Source organism: Numida meleagris, chromosome 2, assembly GCF_002078875.1.
Source record: "Numida meleagris isolate 19003 breed g44 Domestic line chromosome 2, NumMel1.0, whole genome shotgun sequence".
NCBI lineage: Eukaryota > Metazoa > Chordata > Aves > Galliformes > Numididae > Numida > Numida meleagris.
The window spans coordinates 137735363-137753203 of record NC_034410.1 but is presented as its reverse complement, the minus strand read 5'-3'; positions in this window follow the sequence as shown (position 1 = coordinate 137753203).

Genomic DNA, 17841 nt, shown 5'->3' with positions numbered 1-17841 from the left:
GATGGTTTGATGTATCTTTCAAACAAGTGGATTCAGAGATGTTACAAGAAGTCTTCATCAGACTGCACGTGTTTACATTGTACGCATATACATTTATGCTCATTGCCTGAGCAGCTTTTAGTTGGTTGTGAGTTATTCAAGTAATTTGGAGTGTGCTTTCATACTAAAACACAGTTTCACATCTGGTCCAGTGAATCACCTTTTAAATGCAATTGACTGTATTGATCAGATCTCCACTAGTATTCAGGGGAGCTTAGACACCTCACTACACACAGATTCTACATATCTAAATAAAAGGATATAAATACCAACTTAGGACCTCACTTTCATTAAAACAATTTCTTTAAAAAGGATACTTTCTAGACAGATCTGTTTGCTATAATGAAGGGTAAAGTTTGCCATTTAGTTTATTTTTCTTAAAAGCTAAAAAGCACATTTCCATCATTCTCCGTACGTGGATACACTTAGTTCCACCATCACCTAATCCCATACTTTTCTCTCTCCTTCTCTAAACCATTTTAGCTGCAGCTTTAAGAGAAAGGATGGACCTTCCCCAAACAGTTTTTTTTTTGTACTACAATTTCATCTGGGATTAACCTCAGTTCTTCAGAGTTTCTCCAAGATGCCCATGCAGCTGCTGGTTCTCTTTTTTCCTTTCCCTTTTTAAAGACATTGGTGCAGCTTTATCTCACATACCCACAGGAAGGGAAGCAAGGAAAATAGCCCCCTAAGACTGTGATGAGTTCCCCATCCAAAGAATACTAATGACAACATTACACTTTGATCGGCATAGCCAGCCAGAAAAATTTCAAAAATATCTATTTATTCAAATATTTACAGACTTAAAGAGAATATCCCTACCAGGTGACATAATTTAGAGGTTGTATAACTCAATTCCATAATAAAACATGCTGCTCCCTTTTTGCTAAGCTGCATCAGATTTTGCTCTCAGTGCAGAGTCAAAGGACCTTTTACCCTGGTATAGATCTGGGAAAACCCTGCCAAACTTAACAGAATTAAAAGGCTGTGAAATAGAGTAAATTACAGCCACAGCAACTCATTTAATTTTAGCAGAGCTATTCCAGGTTCCCAGCAGTCCAACTAATTGCTTGGCCTTACTCCACTTTCTCTAGAGATGGAAGCATACCTTTTTTTCCCCCTTTTTTTCCCTGTGAAATATTAACAGGAACCTATGTATTGATTGTCAGAAGACACCTAAAAAACTGAGCATCCTTCAGTAGCACCTGTGCAGCCCATGCTGCTCTAGGCTTTGTTTCTCTCCTAATCCTAACCTTAATTTCAATCCTAATGTGAGGCACTGTCTGAGTCTTGGCTTAAAATCCTCAGACATGGCTCAGGAAAAAACAATTTCAAGGGAGACATCTTTGTGCAGTTTACCCCCTCTTTTGGCCGCCCCTCGGCAGCCCCACTCCAACTAAAGCTGGTTTGTATTTAGGATAATACTCAAGGAGTAGAGTAAGCAAAACAATAGAAAGAGAAAGCACACCCAAGAGGAAGGTGGCCAAAGAGAAATATCTGAAACTGGGAGTACTGAGAAGGATCACTCTGAGGATAACAGCAGCAAGGTGTTGTCCCAGCAGCTGCACTCCATCCGCTCCCATATTTTTCAGCTTATCTTTTAATCATTGATGTTCCTTGTCATACCCTTCAAACCTCACAAGTTTACTGCTGTTTGCACAGTGTAGCTTCCATCCCTAAAGGCTATATGCTTGACAGGGTAAGAAATGTATGCAAGCACGACTTTCCCTGTGTTCCCCTTGGCAGGCAGATGGCTCCATGTCTTCCATTCTAAAATCTGACAGTTATAAAAACTTTCCAGCTACACTGGTGGGATTTGGGGCCAAAACGGTAGCAATCTAGTGAGGGACACCGAGACAGAACAAGTATGACTGCAAAATAACCTGGGCTTTGGCTGGAGAGATCAGGTCTACTCACAGGCTGCTAGAATGAAAGGCAGATTTTAAAGTGATTTGGTGCCCTCTAATGGCAAGGATGCTTTTTACCAGAATGCTCTTGTGAACATTAACCCAAAAATCGGTCTCTCCACTACCAAGCTCAGTTCAAGTAGGATAGTCTTATTTTCAAGTGTCACTTTGTCTGGCTTTACTGACAGGCTCTCTCTCTCACTGGCCAATTTATATTTGTTTATCATCTGGGCTTTTTAGAGAATGAGGTATTTCATGAAGGCAAATCACTGAGATCCTACTCCACTTTATGTGCACAATGAGGATGTGGCTGTCCTGTCAGCTCTGTCATGCCGGAGATGATGGCTATTTGCCCTGTCTGAGCTGTATCCCATACTGCCAGAAAAGTCTGCCGCTCCCACAGTGGGAACATATGTCCCATCTGTGGTGAGAACAAAACAAGAACCACACAGAGCAGAACCTGTGCATGCCTCTTGAGTGGATGGATTTGATGAACTACAGTCTATTTCTTAAAGATTCAGAATTTAGTGGAGTACAGTGAGTTCAGAGTTTTGTGATCACTCGACTATTCACTTTCTGGACTCAGTCATGGGTGCTAGCTTCAAAGTAGTGGATGTTGTGTAGCTTGACTTCAGCAAGGCATTTGACACCCACAACATCCTTGTTATGAAACTTAGAAACTGCGGGATAGATGAGTGGATGGTGAGGTGGACAGAGAACTGGCTGACTGACAGAGCTCAGAGAGTGGTCATCAGCAGTGCAGAGTCTGATTGGAGGCACGTAACCAGTGGTGTTCCCCAGGGATCCAGTCTTGTTCATCACAGGATCATAGAATCATAGAATCACCGAGGTTGGAAAAGACCTACAAGATCATCCAGTCCAACCGTCCAATTTGTGTGTGGCTATGACCTTTATTTTCTGTATACTGTCTAAATCAGAATGGGTTTATTGATCTCCTCATGGGGAGATTGTGTTCATCACTTGCGTAAATGTTTTATAAATATTCACAATTTTTCTTCATAGCTTCCTGTCTGACAAGAAGATATTAGTACTTCCATTTCACAAATAAAGAATTGAAACAACAGAATAAGCACCATAATGTGAAAGTGTCTGCTAGTGATTCAGACAGTGACCTGGATGAAGGGATAGAGTTCACCCTCAGCAAGTTTGCTGATGATACAAAGATGGGAGAATTGGCTGACACACTGGAAGGGTGTGTTATCATTTAACATGACCTGGACAGACTGGAGAGCTGGGCAGGGAGGAACCTGATGAAGTTTAACAAGAGAAAGCGTAGAGTCTTGCATCTTCTGGGGAGCAACCAGATGCATCAGTACAGGTTAGGGCATGACCTGCTGGAGAGGAGCTCTGCGGAGACAGACCTGGGTGTACTGGTGGACAACATGTTGGCCATGAGCCAGCAGTGTGCCCTTGAGGCCAAGAAGGCCAATGGTATCTGCAAGTGCATTAGAAAGAGCATGTCCAGAAGGTCAAGGGAGGTGATCCTCCCTCTCTACTCTGCCCTGGTGAGGCCACATTTAGACTATTGTGTCCAGTTCTGGGCACCTCTGTTCAAAAAGACAAGAATATCATAGGAGTCCAGCAGAGGGCCACAAAGATGATAAAGGGCCTGGAGCATCTCCTGTATGAGGAAAGGCTGAGTAACCTGGGTCTGTTCAGCCTAGGGAAAAGAAGACTGAGAGGGGATCTGATAAATGTGTATAAATCTCTAAAGGGAGGTGGGAGGCAAATAGATTAGGCTCTTCTCAGTGGTGTGCAGCGATAGGACAAGGAGTAATGGCCTAAAACTTAAGCATAGGAGGTTCCGTACTAATATGCAAAATAACTTCTTTATGATAAAGGTGACGGAGCACTGGAACAGGTTGTCCAGGGAGGTTGTGGAGTCTCCTTCTATGGAGATATTCAAGACCCAGCTGGACACCTACCTGTGCAACCTATTGTAGGGAACCTGCTTTAGCAGGGGGGTTGGACTCGATGATCCCTTGAGGTCCCTTCCAACCCTTTAGAGCCTGTGATTCTGTAGTATATCGGCTACATAGTGATCAGGTCAGATTGCCTGAGAAAAGGGGGAAATTAGAAAGAAAATAAAGCTTTCTATCTACATTTGGGCATCTCCTTCTCCTGCCCCTCTCTCATCCCAAGCCGGTGCTATTGCCTCCAACAGTTGTCCAAATATCAGGACAGACCAGAAGCTTTAATAAGGTAGATACACATGGAGCAATGCAGGCAGCTGCAGGTCTTCTGGCTGAATAGAAGCTACCTGTAAAAGGATGCCTTTTATTCACACGCTCCTCTCTTTCAGCTAATAAACCCTGGAATAACAGCAGGAGAATCACAAGGTGCTGTGTGTCTGGGTGATAGCATAACAGATGTAATTCAGCTTCAATAAACCCATAGCAATAAACATAAATAAAAACAAACACAATTGTATCCAGATACCGTGATGGTTTCTAAATCAGATTTTACCACTCTGGGACATGATCTTGTAATGACTGTAGTGATTGCTCATGCAGTGACTCTGGAAAAGGCAAACTGAATCACTAAAGATGAGTAGATTAAACAAAACATCATTATGACATTATGTTCAAATCCTAAGAAGTGTCTAGAGCTGTCTGTGTCTCTGGTAATCACAGCTTAAAAACAGACTGCAGAAAAAAGCTGTAGAAAGCATGCAGAGAAGCATGACAGGGATGATTAACAGTGTAGAACAGTTTCCATACAAGAAACAAATACAGAAAGGTGCAGAGAATCACAGAAGATGTGGAATGAGGAGCTCAGGGAGACTATTTCCTGTTTTTCACAGTGCAAGACCTAGGGACATCAAATACTTTTAATCTGGCATTTTGAAGACAGAAGGTGTTCCCTTTTCTCACTGCCCTCTCCCTCCACTCACACTCAGCTAAATATTGAAATTATTGTAATTGTGGGTCAAAAATGAGATTAATCCATGTCTGAAGGTTGGATCCATCAAGATTTAGAGAAGCAGGAAGGACCTCAATTTCAGGGACTTCTTATCACTCGTGGCTGGAAGCTGGGTGGAGAAAGACAGGACTAGTTCATGGAAGCAATGGAAAGGACACAAGCAGAATGACTCCTTTAGAAGGAAACACTGCCTCTTTTGGGATAAACTGAGCAAATAGCTCAGCTTCGAGGCTCCAAGGCTGTCATGAAAAGTGTCATTCTTCAGCCTTTGAAAAGCATTGATGGTTCTATATTTCTCACTTAACATCCTTTTTAAAACATGGACAATTGAATTGTATATGGGATTTCTACAGCATCACAAAAGGTGCCGGAGGCAAAAATCTCTCCACTCCAACTGTAGTATTTTTATACAAGACTGTCACACTATGTCTTTATATCCAATTTCTTGCCCAATAGTCACTCTTTCCTTCTCAGTTTTTTCCAGAGTGCCTGTGAATGAGGATTTGGTCCCTGATCAGTAAATCTGATCCAAATATTCTCCTAAATGGCACAACTGCTGTGAAAGCCAGTTACTGCACAGTGGGTTCTTCAGATCCGTAGCTTCCCAAAATTTAATGTAAGTGCTGGAAAAGATACCAGAAAAGAGATCAGTTATGGATAATCTGAATCTTGAAGTGCTTCCCCGGGCTTTACAGTTAATCTCTGACCCAACCGAAGGCTGTGGAGGGACCATACACAAAAGCAGAGCTGTAGTCCCTTTCCCTTGTATTTTACATCACAAATGAATATTCTGTATCTACAGGCACCACAAATTACAATTCAGAAAGATAGTTAGAAGCCTCAGTGAAGTTCCTGGTGTCTTGGCACAGGACTTCCTAATGGGGGTCATTCAGAGGGAAACCTGCTGAGGGTTACTGGAGGAAGAGGAAGACAGTGCCTCTGAGGGAGCCTCCTGTCCATATCTCAGGACTTTTACTAAATAGTGACACTGCTTCAGAAAGAAAGCAAGCTTAAGCTGTTAGAGCAGAAAAAATCTTCATTATGGTACCCCACCCTCAGGCACATGAAAGACAAGCACCTCAGCACCTTCCAGAGTTAGGCCCATAAAGATGAAATACGTGCCGGAGCAGTGCGCTATTAAAAGACCAGATAAATATTTCAGAGAGAGGCATTGCTTGGTGTGGTTGTATATACTCCTGCAGCATGGTTACATACCTCATTCTTGCTGTTATATACATGCACAAGTAGATAGTATTTTGGGAGGCAAAAATCACTGTGTGGTTCTACAATAGCATATCAAAGTGCTTCCTTTGGGGTCTCTGCTTAGAGACTTCTATACAATGCATAGTCTGAAATACAGCGGTAGCTGCCTTAGTCTGCTTTGAAGTCTGCTTTCTCCACAGGCAGACAGCTCTGGTGTGGTCACATTCTGCACTGAAGCAAGGAATCGCCTCAGCAGGGCAGCCAAATTCCTGGCAGCAAGGGGCTGCTGAGTGCCTTAGGGAGTGCAGCTCCCAGGAGCTCTGCCAACAGGATGAGCAGGGAGCATGGCACACCAGTAAGAGTGTGGCACAGCAGTAAGAGCATGGCAAGGCAGTTTGTGTGGCAATTGGCACAGGCAGGGCAAGCAGGGAGAGCAGAGTATCCCTCCGCAATCAGCAGACTGGCTCACCTATTGGCTGCCTTCCAGACAACTGATCTAACCATGGTCTCCACGAGGCAGAAAGCTCTCACCAAAAAGAATGTGTCTACTCAGACTGTGAGTGCCTGCCCAGAAATGCAGCTGCTGCCCCCTCAGGATGGTAGAGATACCACCTGTGTGAGGTGTGAGCAGGTGGATGGTCTGCTCAGCATGGTGGCAGAGATCAAGGAAGAGGGGGAGAGGTTAAGAAGCATCAGGGAGCGTGAACAGGAGATAGACTGGTGGAGCAACTCCCTGCCATACCTACAAGAAAGGCACCTAAGTAATACATCCCAAATAGTGGTGGACCCCCCGCAGTCCTGTCACCGATGAGCAAAGCAAGGGGACCTAAGAGATGGGGAGGAATGGAAGCAAGTCCCTGCTCGGTTTTGCAGGAAAACCACCTCCTTATCTACCTCACCTTTGCAGGAGCCTTACACAATAGGTTTGAGGCTCTGAAACTTGAAGGACAGGGAAGTGAGGATGTGGTGGAAGGTCCACTCAGGAGGTTATCTAGGGCAAGGAGGCTGACTCCAAGACTGCCACTGCCAAGATGGTAAGATGAGTAATCGTCGTGGACAACTGCCTTCTGAGAGGAATGGACAGCCCCATATGTTGGCCAGACCCAACCCGTAAGGAAGCATGCTGCTTCCTGGGACCCAGGGCATTACTAGGAGACTCCCTAGTATGGTTCTCCCCTCTGTTTATTATCCCTCACTGATAGTTCAGGCTGGCAGTGATGAAGTCACTGTAAGAAGCTTGAGAGCTATCAAGAGGGACTTCAGTGGGCTGGGGTAGTTAGTGGACAGAGGAAGCCACAGGAATTTTGGCTTTTTAGATCATGAGGCTGTTTACTCAGCACCTGGCCTGATGGCTGCAAATGAGGTCCACCTGGGTCAAAGGGGGGAAAAGAATTCTGGCTCAGGAGCTGTCTGGGCTCATTGACAGTGCTTTAAACTAGGTTTGAAGGGGGAAGGTGGTGATAGCAAGCCTGCCCATGACATGGTGTGGAATAGCATATCTAAGTTAAAGGGACAAGGTGCTAGCAGGGGCTCTCAACCTGTTGCATCTTATAATGAATATACTAGGCATCAAGCTGGCAGGACTCATCACCATGGCTTTAAAACAGATTTGATGGAGGAAGGGGATGTACTGCTGAGGAACAGAGAAGAGTCAGGGAACACTGCCACTTTAGGAAGCAGAGGAGAAAACCTCAGATTTGTCCCAGAGGTTTTTGGGAGGACTCCTCCAAGAAGGGAATGTGGCCCAAAGCCCAGCTGAAATGCCTCTATACCAATGCATGCAGAATGGGAAATAAGCAGGAGGAACTGGAAACTGTGGTGTAAATGGAAAACTACAATCCTATTGCTGTCACAGAAACATGGTGAGATGACTCACATAACTGAAATACCATGAGTGAGGGCTATAAGCTTTTTCGAAGGGATAGGTGAGGTAGAAGAGGTGGGGGAGGTGCCATATATATTAAGAAGTGGATAGACAGCAAAGAGCTGCTCCTAGGAAACAGTCATGAAGAAGCTGAGGGCTTGAGGGTTAAAATTAGGGACTGGACCAACGAAGGGCATCTGGTGGTAGGGTCTACTCCAGGCCACCTGATCAAGGGGAGCCTGTTGACGAGACTTTCTTGCTTCAGCTGCAAGAGGTGTTGCGCTTGCAGACTTTCATCCCAATGAAGGATTTCCACCACTCAGTTAACTGCTGGGAAAACAACACGGCAGCCTGCAAGCAGTCCAGGAGACTCCTGAAGTCCATTGATGGCAACTTTCTGGTTCAGGTATTGGACAGACACAGCGGAGGTGAAGCGTTCCTGGACCTGGTGCTCACTAACACAGGAGAGATTGTAAAAGGGGTTAAGATCAGAGGCAGCCTGGGCTGCAGCGACTCTGCCCTGGTTGAGTTTGTGATCTCAAGGAACACGGAAGCAGGGATGGGTGGCCCGGGAAGAATATAGGGATGCTGTCTGGATGTGCAAGGGTGGAGTCAGGAATGCTAAGGCACAGATGGAATTGAATTGAATTTGGTGAGGGATGTGAAAAACAAGAAGGGATGCAAACAAGACAAAATAGAGGGGTCACCCTTCTCCACAGGGACTCCAATGCTATTACAGAAAAGGACATTTTAATGTGCTGCTTCCCATCCAAACCTCATGAAATGCAAAACCTCCCAGAACTCTCCCAGATACCCAGCTGGAACTCCCCACCATGAAAAACACCTCAGTATGAATTAGGAAATCTGCAAGACTTCCTACAACAGTACCATCCTTTGCTACGCTATGCAGCACTTCCCACATATCAAAGGACTTCCGAAGAATGTCATTTTTGCCTTGAAAAAAGTATCTCAAGCTATTCCCATCAGCAGGGACCATCTCTTTACTCCACTCTCAGAATGTATGATGTCCCAGCTATATCAGAGCCTACACCACGGACATCGTGACAGGTTAAAAACCTGAAGTACTACATCATCTGGTGGTGCAGGAGTGCTTCCTTCTGTGCCTGACTTTACTTTGGACTTGGGAACAGGAGCTAAGTCAAAGAATGGATTTTCTCTCAGTGTTTGCAGACACTTCTATTACATGGTTACATTATAGCACTGTTGAAAACTGCTGTCAGCCCATTAAATAACAGTAGACAGGTACTTAGGATCTTCCATTACCACAGTAACTACAGTATTTCTCAAGTTTTCAAACACTGGCTCAAGTTGCTCCCAGCTATTCCGTAGCAGTTCATTTTCCTGCCAATCACCACATGGTGGTGGTGTATCACCATGAGTTCAGTGTTCAGGTCTGACTCCTGGGAACTGAACAGTTGGTTAAAGGAAGCTGGATATATACAGCACATTTACAAGGATGCTTGTAGAGTGAACCCTTGAAATCCAGTTTACTTTTGAATTTAATGCATTGCTTAACTGCTTTTCATACAGGACTGTCTGGCTTTCCAGTCAGGAATCTCCCAGGGTATTTCAAACAACATATTTATAACTCCAGGTACAACCAAATGCAGAAGTATTTGAAGTCACATGCGATTTATTTGTCTGATCCATCTCAACCTATCTTTTTTGTTTTTGTTTTGTTTTTAATAATCCTTTGATACTTAATCCATTTCCTAGGAAAAAAAAAAGTGCTCCTGAGAATTCCATTAGAATCAAGGAAAGCTGAGTGCATACGGTTCTGAATTTGTTCCTAAAACTCTTCTTCTGCAAAGCTTTTCCTCCACCCTTCACCAAAGTCAGGTAATAAAAAGAATGTGTACTGCACTGCCATTGTGTTTTTCAGCTCATTCACAATATAGACCTTAAATTAGCTACTATATGTCCTTGGCTGAATATAGACAGTGACAGCCTGATCGAAGAAACAGTGAAGTCAATGGGAGCCTTTCAGTTTTCCCTCATTTGGCCCTGAATCAAGTTGAAAGTTGTCTGATTCAAGAAACAGATCTTCTGTGTTTTTACAAAGATGATTATTCTCCAATATGGATGTAGGTTACGAAAAAATCCATTAGGACTTTGTGCACAAAAGAAGCTATATGTAACAAAGACAGCATGTCTCAAGCCAACAGAGAGATTAGCTCTACTTTAATTGGTTTGAAACAAGGGCACATCATCAACAGGGACAGGAGAACTGGTTTGGACTTAATGAGAAATGCATCATCTCCCACTCACAAACTTACTGAAAACTCACCGTGAACTTTCTGAATCAAAACTGTTTTTAATACGCTTTTTCTTTGCACTGTTACAGGCCTTTCTATCTTAACGTTTTGTCAGGGATCAGAGAAACTGAAACCACCACTGTGAGAGGGCTTTTTTCTGTCAAGGGGGTCACCGTATACAGGAAATATCAGATATGCCACGAAATATTGCATTCCTGGACATATTCTAGACCAAGTGTACACAAGCTCTGACAGTTCCTTTGAGCCACACAATATTCTGACTTGAAAATCTTTCTGCACTTTCTAAGTGTGGTGTTTGGCATCACAGTTCTTTTGGTGTAGGCAAGTCTCAGTGTGGCTCCTTAACATCTTTGGAACTTGAGAAAATACTAATCCACAACCATCTATTTCAAGCAGTTATCAGTTACTTGACGTCCTTGTGCCACTGCTGCTCACCCAGGAACAACTAAAATCCCCCAGATATCTGCCCCTTTTTTTGCGGCTGAACATTTGTGGGTCCATCCCAGTCCTCAAAACACTAAGGATTTGGAAGTCGACTTCCTCTGCCCTGACTTTGAGGCCAGCTCTATGAGTGCTTTCAGGAAACACTTATTGGATAAGGGCTCTCTGGAAAAGCTGACATGGAGGATCTTCTGCTCTGCAGCTGGAACTGAATGAGCTAGAGCCCTTACTGAGATCTGGCATCTTCAGATTTATTCTGTCTGTTTGAAGTAGGTCTTCAATCAATGTCTTCAGTGGCTAAGAGCATACACTGAACCTGGCTAATACGTCAGGAAATTGAGGAAATCTTCAGTGCTGAGATTTTCTGCATAAGTTTTCCAAATATTCAGAAAACATATGTATATATTAAAAAATTGTCTATATATTTCTGTGGCTAATGTTTTTCGCTTTCCCAAAAATCCACAGAGACTGAAGCAAAAGGGTTAGCTGGTATGGCTGGAAAGGAGGTAACACTTTGAAAACGAAAATAGATACATGACTGAGATATACTGAGGCCTGAGTATTGCAAATAGGATCAATTGATCCTCAGTCCAACTTAGACATAAAAATTAATTTACAAAGTAGAATGCTGCAGAAATGATACCACTCATTTTGGCACATACCTTTTTCTTTTTTGTTTTCTGTAAACTGGCAGGCCTTGCTAGATTTTGACATGAAGTTCAACCAGAAGCACTAGCTGTACAGAGAAGATACGAGCCATTTGATCCTCTCTTTGAAGATACTGTTCTCCCAGTGTTCTACACTTGGCTCTTCTCTGAGCATAATGTAATCACCACAATGTCCAAAAAATAACAGAAAATTCTTCCAAGGCTAGTGCTACAAAATCTAATGTAATCAATAGGGGTACTACCACCAATCAATTCTCTTCTGACAGTCCCTTAATGCCTCACTGACAACAGTAACTTTAGAGACAATCTCTTGGCTTTTCTGGGAATGACAGAAGAACAACATCTCTCCTGGAATTACATACACAGTGAGACAAGTTAAGGAAAGATGAGACACCCAATCCGCACCTAATAGCCTTCATAAAATTGAGGTAATGTTAACCAATGCAAAGATTGCAGAGTTCCTTAATGCACAGCACAAGTGGACATTTGCTTTCTTTCTCTACCTTCCCCTGGCATAACAGGCAAACTTCCTATCCTCCAATAGCCTGCCCAGGCAGGAAACATGCACTGCATCACTTACCAGGGACTGGGTACCAAAGCTTCAGTGTCCTTTTAACAATGTGTTTGGAGGGGAGAAGTGGAAGCTGAAAAAAATCTGTGCTTTGGTCCTGAATGAGCCAAGGACAATTCATTCAAATCACTTTACTCTTTGTGCCAGAGGCAACCCAGCTGGGAAACTGAGCAAAAAGAACTGCAGATTAAACTCAGCCTCTGCAATGAGCTCTCCCAGGCCAATGAGTTACAGTGGCTGAAAGGATTCATTTGAGCAGAGGATCTGACTGAAACCTGGATAATGTGGTAGAACTAACAAAGTTAGTTCTTTATAAAAATGCTCGGCAGAACTTTGGCTCAGAAACACTGCCCTGTCTGGTCAAAGCTAGTTCTAGAATCCCAGAATGGCTGAGGAAGTCAAAGAGAGCCAAGGACAACCAGAATAAAGTCTTACAGACTTTAGTAAAGGAACGTAAACCAAAATCCCTCATGCTGTGAAGGACTTGCCTGGTCTCACGTTTCATGTTTCTGTCTGTATCTCAGGTAGTATGAGATCATAGAATCTAGAATCATAGAATGGCTTGGGTTGGAAGGGACCCAAGGATCATCAAGTTCCAACCTCCCTGCCACAGGCAGGGCTACCAACCTCCAGATCTGGTACTACATCAGGTTGCCGAGGGCCCTATCCAACCTGGTCTTGAACTACTCCAGGGACAGAGCATCCACAGCCTCTCTGGGCAGCCTGTTCCAGCACCTCACCACTCTCTCTGTGAAGAACTTCCCCCTAACATCCAATCTAAACCTTCCCTCCTTGAGCTTAAAACCATACCCCCTTGTCCTATCACTGCCTACCCCAGTAAAAAGTTTAATCCATTCCTGTTTATAATCCCCTTTTACATACTGGTGCTGGAGCAGGTCCAAAGAAGGGCAACAAGGCTGGTGAAGGGCTTGGAGAATATGCCCTACGAGAAGCGACTAAAGGAACTGGGGCTGTTCATCTGGGGAAGAGGAGACTGAGGGGAGACCTCATTGCTCTCTTCAAATACCTGGAAGGTGACTGCAGTGAGAGCAGGGTTGGTCTCTTCTCACTGGTGACAGGACAAGGGGAAATGGCCTCAAGCTGCGCCAGGGGAGGTTTAGGTTGGATATCAGGAAAAACTTCTTTACAGAAAGGGTTGTTAAGCACTGGAACAGGCTTCCCGGGGAGGTGGTTGAGTCACCATCCCTGAATGTGTTTAAAAACCATTTGGATGTGGTGCTCAGGAACATGATTTAGTGGTGGGTTGTTAGAGTTAGGGTAGTATGGTTAGGTTGCAGTTAGACTTGATGATCTGGAAGGTCTTTTCCAACCTGACCAAGTCTGTGATTCTATGATACTGGAAGGATGCAATGAGTTCTCCTCGCAGCCTTCTCTTCTCAAGGCTGAACAAGCCCACCTCTCTCAGCCTCTCCTCATAGGGGAGGTGCTCCAGCCCTCTGATCACCTTCGTGGCCCTCCTCTGACTCTCTCCAACAGCTCCACATCTTTCCTGTATTGGGGGCCCCAGATCAGGACATGCTACTCCAGATGAGGCCTCATGAGGGCAGAGTAGAAAGGGACAATCACCTCCCTCTCCCTGCTGGCCACCCCTCTTCTGATGGAGCTCAGGATACCGTTGGCCTTCTGAGCCGCAAGTGCACACTGCTGGCTCATGTTCAGTTTTTCATCCACCAGGACCCCCAGGTCCTTCTCTGCAGGGCTACTCTCAGGGAGTTCTTCTCCCAGACTGTGTATGTTTCTGGGGTTACTCCAAATCACGTGCAAAACCTTGCACTTCACTATGTTGAACCTCATTATGTTCACATTGGCCCACCTTTCGAGTTTGTTGAGGTATCTCCAGATGGCTTCACTTCCTTCTAACATGTCAACCGCACCACTTAGCTTAGTGTCATCAGCAAACTTGCTGAGGGTGCACTCGAGGAGTCATTGTGGCATTCTTCAAACAGCTCAGGCATATTTATTGAATGGTTTTTCAGTACTGTTGAGCAAACCTGTCCTGACTGCTGCAGCAGCACTCAGATAGGAGCCTTTACAGGATCTAAGATGTAATATTTCTAATTAAAAGTACAAATGGATAGTAAATACAAACAACATCTGTGGACTTTCTCTCTCTTTTCTGTTGTGTTAACCTCCTTTTGACACTATCACATGTTAAATGTATTATCTGGAGATTAGGGTTTGACTTTAGAGCCCTAATTCATCCCCAGCTGAGCATCATGTGCTGCTCTGCACAGTTCCTTATTGCTCCCCAGGTACAGGGGCTAAGCTGAGTGGTTAGTGCTTTCCCTTTAACATCTTGCTGGAAAAACTCCTGCACTTCAAGCCATTAGACTGTCTAATAGGAGTAATAAAGCTGATATTGGGTACATTTATTTTAACTATACAATAAGGCACAATGTTAAAACTGCAAGGTGCCAGCCTGGTTTTCAGCAGTACATAATATGTCTTGCATTTTTTACAGTAACCAGCAAGGCATAAACATGTCAGAGAAACTACCCAGCATGCAGAAATATTCCTTGCAGCATCGCTTAAGGAAAAGCAGACACCATTCTTTAAAACCAAGTAAGCACAATTAACAAGAAAAATATTGCCAATAAAAAGGGGAAAGATGGCCAGCAAGTATAATTAAATGGGATAGTTCAGGGTTTGGGTTTGGCAGGAAAATGACAGCTAGAAGTAACAAAAGCACTTTCAAAGGGAAGCAGTGCTTGTAGCTGCAGCTTCACTGCTTACACTTCATTGTTATGTGCAAGTGGAGCTTTACAGAGGCCTCTTGGCCAAAGCACATGGTTCATGTTTGTCAGGTAAGAGTTGAGTGGGAATGCAGGGAGGTGACAGATTTGGTTTCCTATGGGAAAGGATTTATGTCATTGTTTATCTCCAGTGAATGATCAGCCCAGGAGGTGTTAAGGTGTCCAGGTTTCAAAACTGGAATCTAAAATCTAATTTGTCAGAGTTCCTATTAATTCATTGCATAAATATTTCTCAGGATCTAGACTCAACTAACTTGGGAAAGGTCATAGGCAAGCAGTATAGACAGTTTGGAAATACAGTCACACCACAATATGTATCATGGTGTCCATGTTTTTTGTATTAGTTCTCTTTGCTCATGCACTGACCAGATGGCACAGTTGCCCTCAGTCCTCATATGATCCTTCTTTTGCCAGTGCCAGACCTCTGGATCTGGCTTATGATTTGTCATGAAACTCCCCTGAAGCAGAGGAACATAAACTGTCCCATTGGGAACTGAAACACAGACCCATATGGCCATAAGGATATGTTGTAGCAAAACAAGCACTGGACTGTGTCCCATGCCTTTGTTTAAAATCCTTTGCAACCAAACTATTAATCACCTCATTGTATTTTGGAATATAGATAATCTCTAGTCTCTACAGTGCCTCGTTAACAAACAGTTCAAACTCCGAGGGTTCAGCTCTAAAAGCCATCCATATGGGAACACTCAATGAAATCCAAGGAATTCACTGCAAACAGCTAGCAAATATACAGAACTGCAGGCAAGACTGCAAGCAATACACCAGCAAGCACAACAAACTCAAAATGGATTTGTGTCTTTTATAACATAAATGCCCTCAGTGCTTTGCAGCAAAAAGTAATAATTTTTTTATACATTTTAACTGAAAGCATGTAAAAATGAGACAATTCGAAAGAAAGAATCCATGACTGTATATTCAGTGTTGAAGAGATATAGAAACAGATTTGAGTCAAACTCCATTGTAAAACATACGTTCAGTGAGTTGATCTGGAAAATCCTTGAATTTCATGCAATTGGAAGAGACCTCAAAGATTTATATAGGCTAGTGCTCATGTCCAAGAGCAGGATTGAAGAAGCTCACAAGATTTTCCTACACATTATTTCAAGCCTCCAGTGAGAGTGTCCTGGGATCTTGTTAGGCAGAAGAAAGATCTTTCTTCATGGAGCAGATCAAAATCTCAAGATCAATCTACATTACACCACGAGGAAACGTAAACATGTCAGATGCTTTCAATGCATCTTCCATTCCCACATCTCATATTTGCTGTCTCTAAGTTGAGTTCAGAGTAGTCTTACTGAGTACTCATCACCTGATGATCTGTCTTTGTTAGTAAGCACAACTGCCCACAAAGCTTAAAGATGTTTTCAGTTGAGAAATACACACATACACACACACACACACACACACACACACAAAGAGCTTCCTATCCAGGGAGCAATGTGCCTTGTTCGTTGAAGATTGTATCTACAGTCATAACCAGTGCAGGTTTTCATCATCGGAGGAAGCCTGTGCAGTCCCCAGGGGTGGGACAGGACAGAAAATGTCAGCCACAGATAACACCTCTCACAGAAGCACAGAGAGGCTTTACAGCATTATCTGATACCTATAATGTCCTATCCTAAAAGGAAGTCATGTGGTAGTTACAAAAGAAAGACAACTTGTTTAGGATATTCTGTTTTCTAAAGTAATAAATTAATCATTACTATATGTGTCAGAAAACAGAGCTGCACAACAATTAACTACTCCTTTATTATACAGAATGCCTTTTTTTGTTTGTCTTTTAAATAGTAAGGGATAATGACTCTATTTAGCAAACATGCTGTCCTCTCTCTGGGCTGCCAATTTTAACGCATTGTTTCTTGCCCTGCCTCAAGGGTGATGCAGCTGTGCTCTGTCCTGAGCTGGGCTTCATTACAAGTTTTGCTCTAGCCTGCTTAGCAATTGAATGTAGATGAGTCTAATACAGGAGCTCTGACAGTAATTTCCCAAACTATGCTTGTTTTGCTCTCAGAAGAAATTTGGTGAGTAGGAGGAAACAAATTATACTGTCTTCACCATGGGCACTACTGTGGACACTTTTACTGTGGATACCTTCACAAAGCATTTTCCTAAGCATTTCACTTGTAAGACTCCAGGAATACCAAAATATAAGAAAATGGAAGTCACTGTACTAGGTCAGACTATCTCCAACAGCTTTCTGCTTTTGCAAGTGGCCAAGATGGTTCTTAGAGAAAATTTTAAACGTGAGGGACAAACCTATAATGCAACCTCCACAATCACTTTATCATCTGCCAACAGTTAGAGCAAAATTCTTCTGTGACAGCTGTCATCTTTTTTTCAGTAGACCTCAGTAGATTTTTCTTTCATAAAATAGCCCCATTGCCCTGAAAAACCACAAAATCTATTAGCTCTCAAACCCCTTTAAGATACCTACAGCAACCTGTGGTGCAATGCCCCACAACTCATCTACGCAACCCATGAAGAACCATCTCTTTCTGGACACATTGAACTTGTGATTTGCTGGCTTAATTTGAAGTTCACTAACATTTTTCTTGGAACAGACAGGCAATAGTAATTACCTATGTACCCATTTCTGGCCACTCATTATTTTACAGACCTTCATCATATATCCCCTCAATAGTCCTTAAGGTCTCCTAATCTACTTAATTGTTCCTTGCAGAGAAGTCATTTTATACCTTTATCATCCTTGTAGCCTGTCTCTGAGCCTTTTTTAGTCCTGTTATATACCCTTTGAGACACACGGAGCAGAACAATATGCCACAGTGTGGTATTTACATACCACATGTATACCACAGGCACATACTCATGTGTTCTGTTTTGCCCATTATCCTTTTCCTAAAAACTCCTAATATAAGATTTAGCTTTTCCAAGTCTGTTGAGCACTGAACCATTTTTCACAAAGATGCTTTCTAGTATACCCTGAGATCTTGTTCCTTAGTGATAAAGTTGTATCACCTCATCGTTTTATAAAAAAAGCTCAACTTTTACCCATCTGTATTATTATTCACGCTGAATCTTGTCAGCCATTTTATTGCCAAGGAAAACCCTTTTGCAGTTCTTTAGAGAACCAGACTTCCTTCTGTTATCTTAAC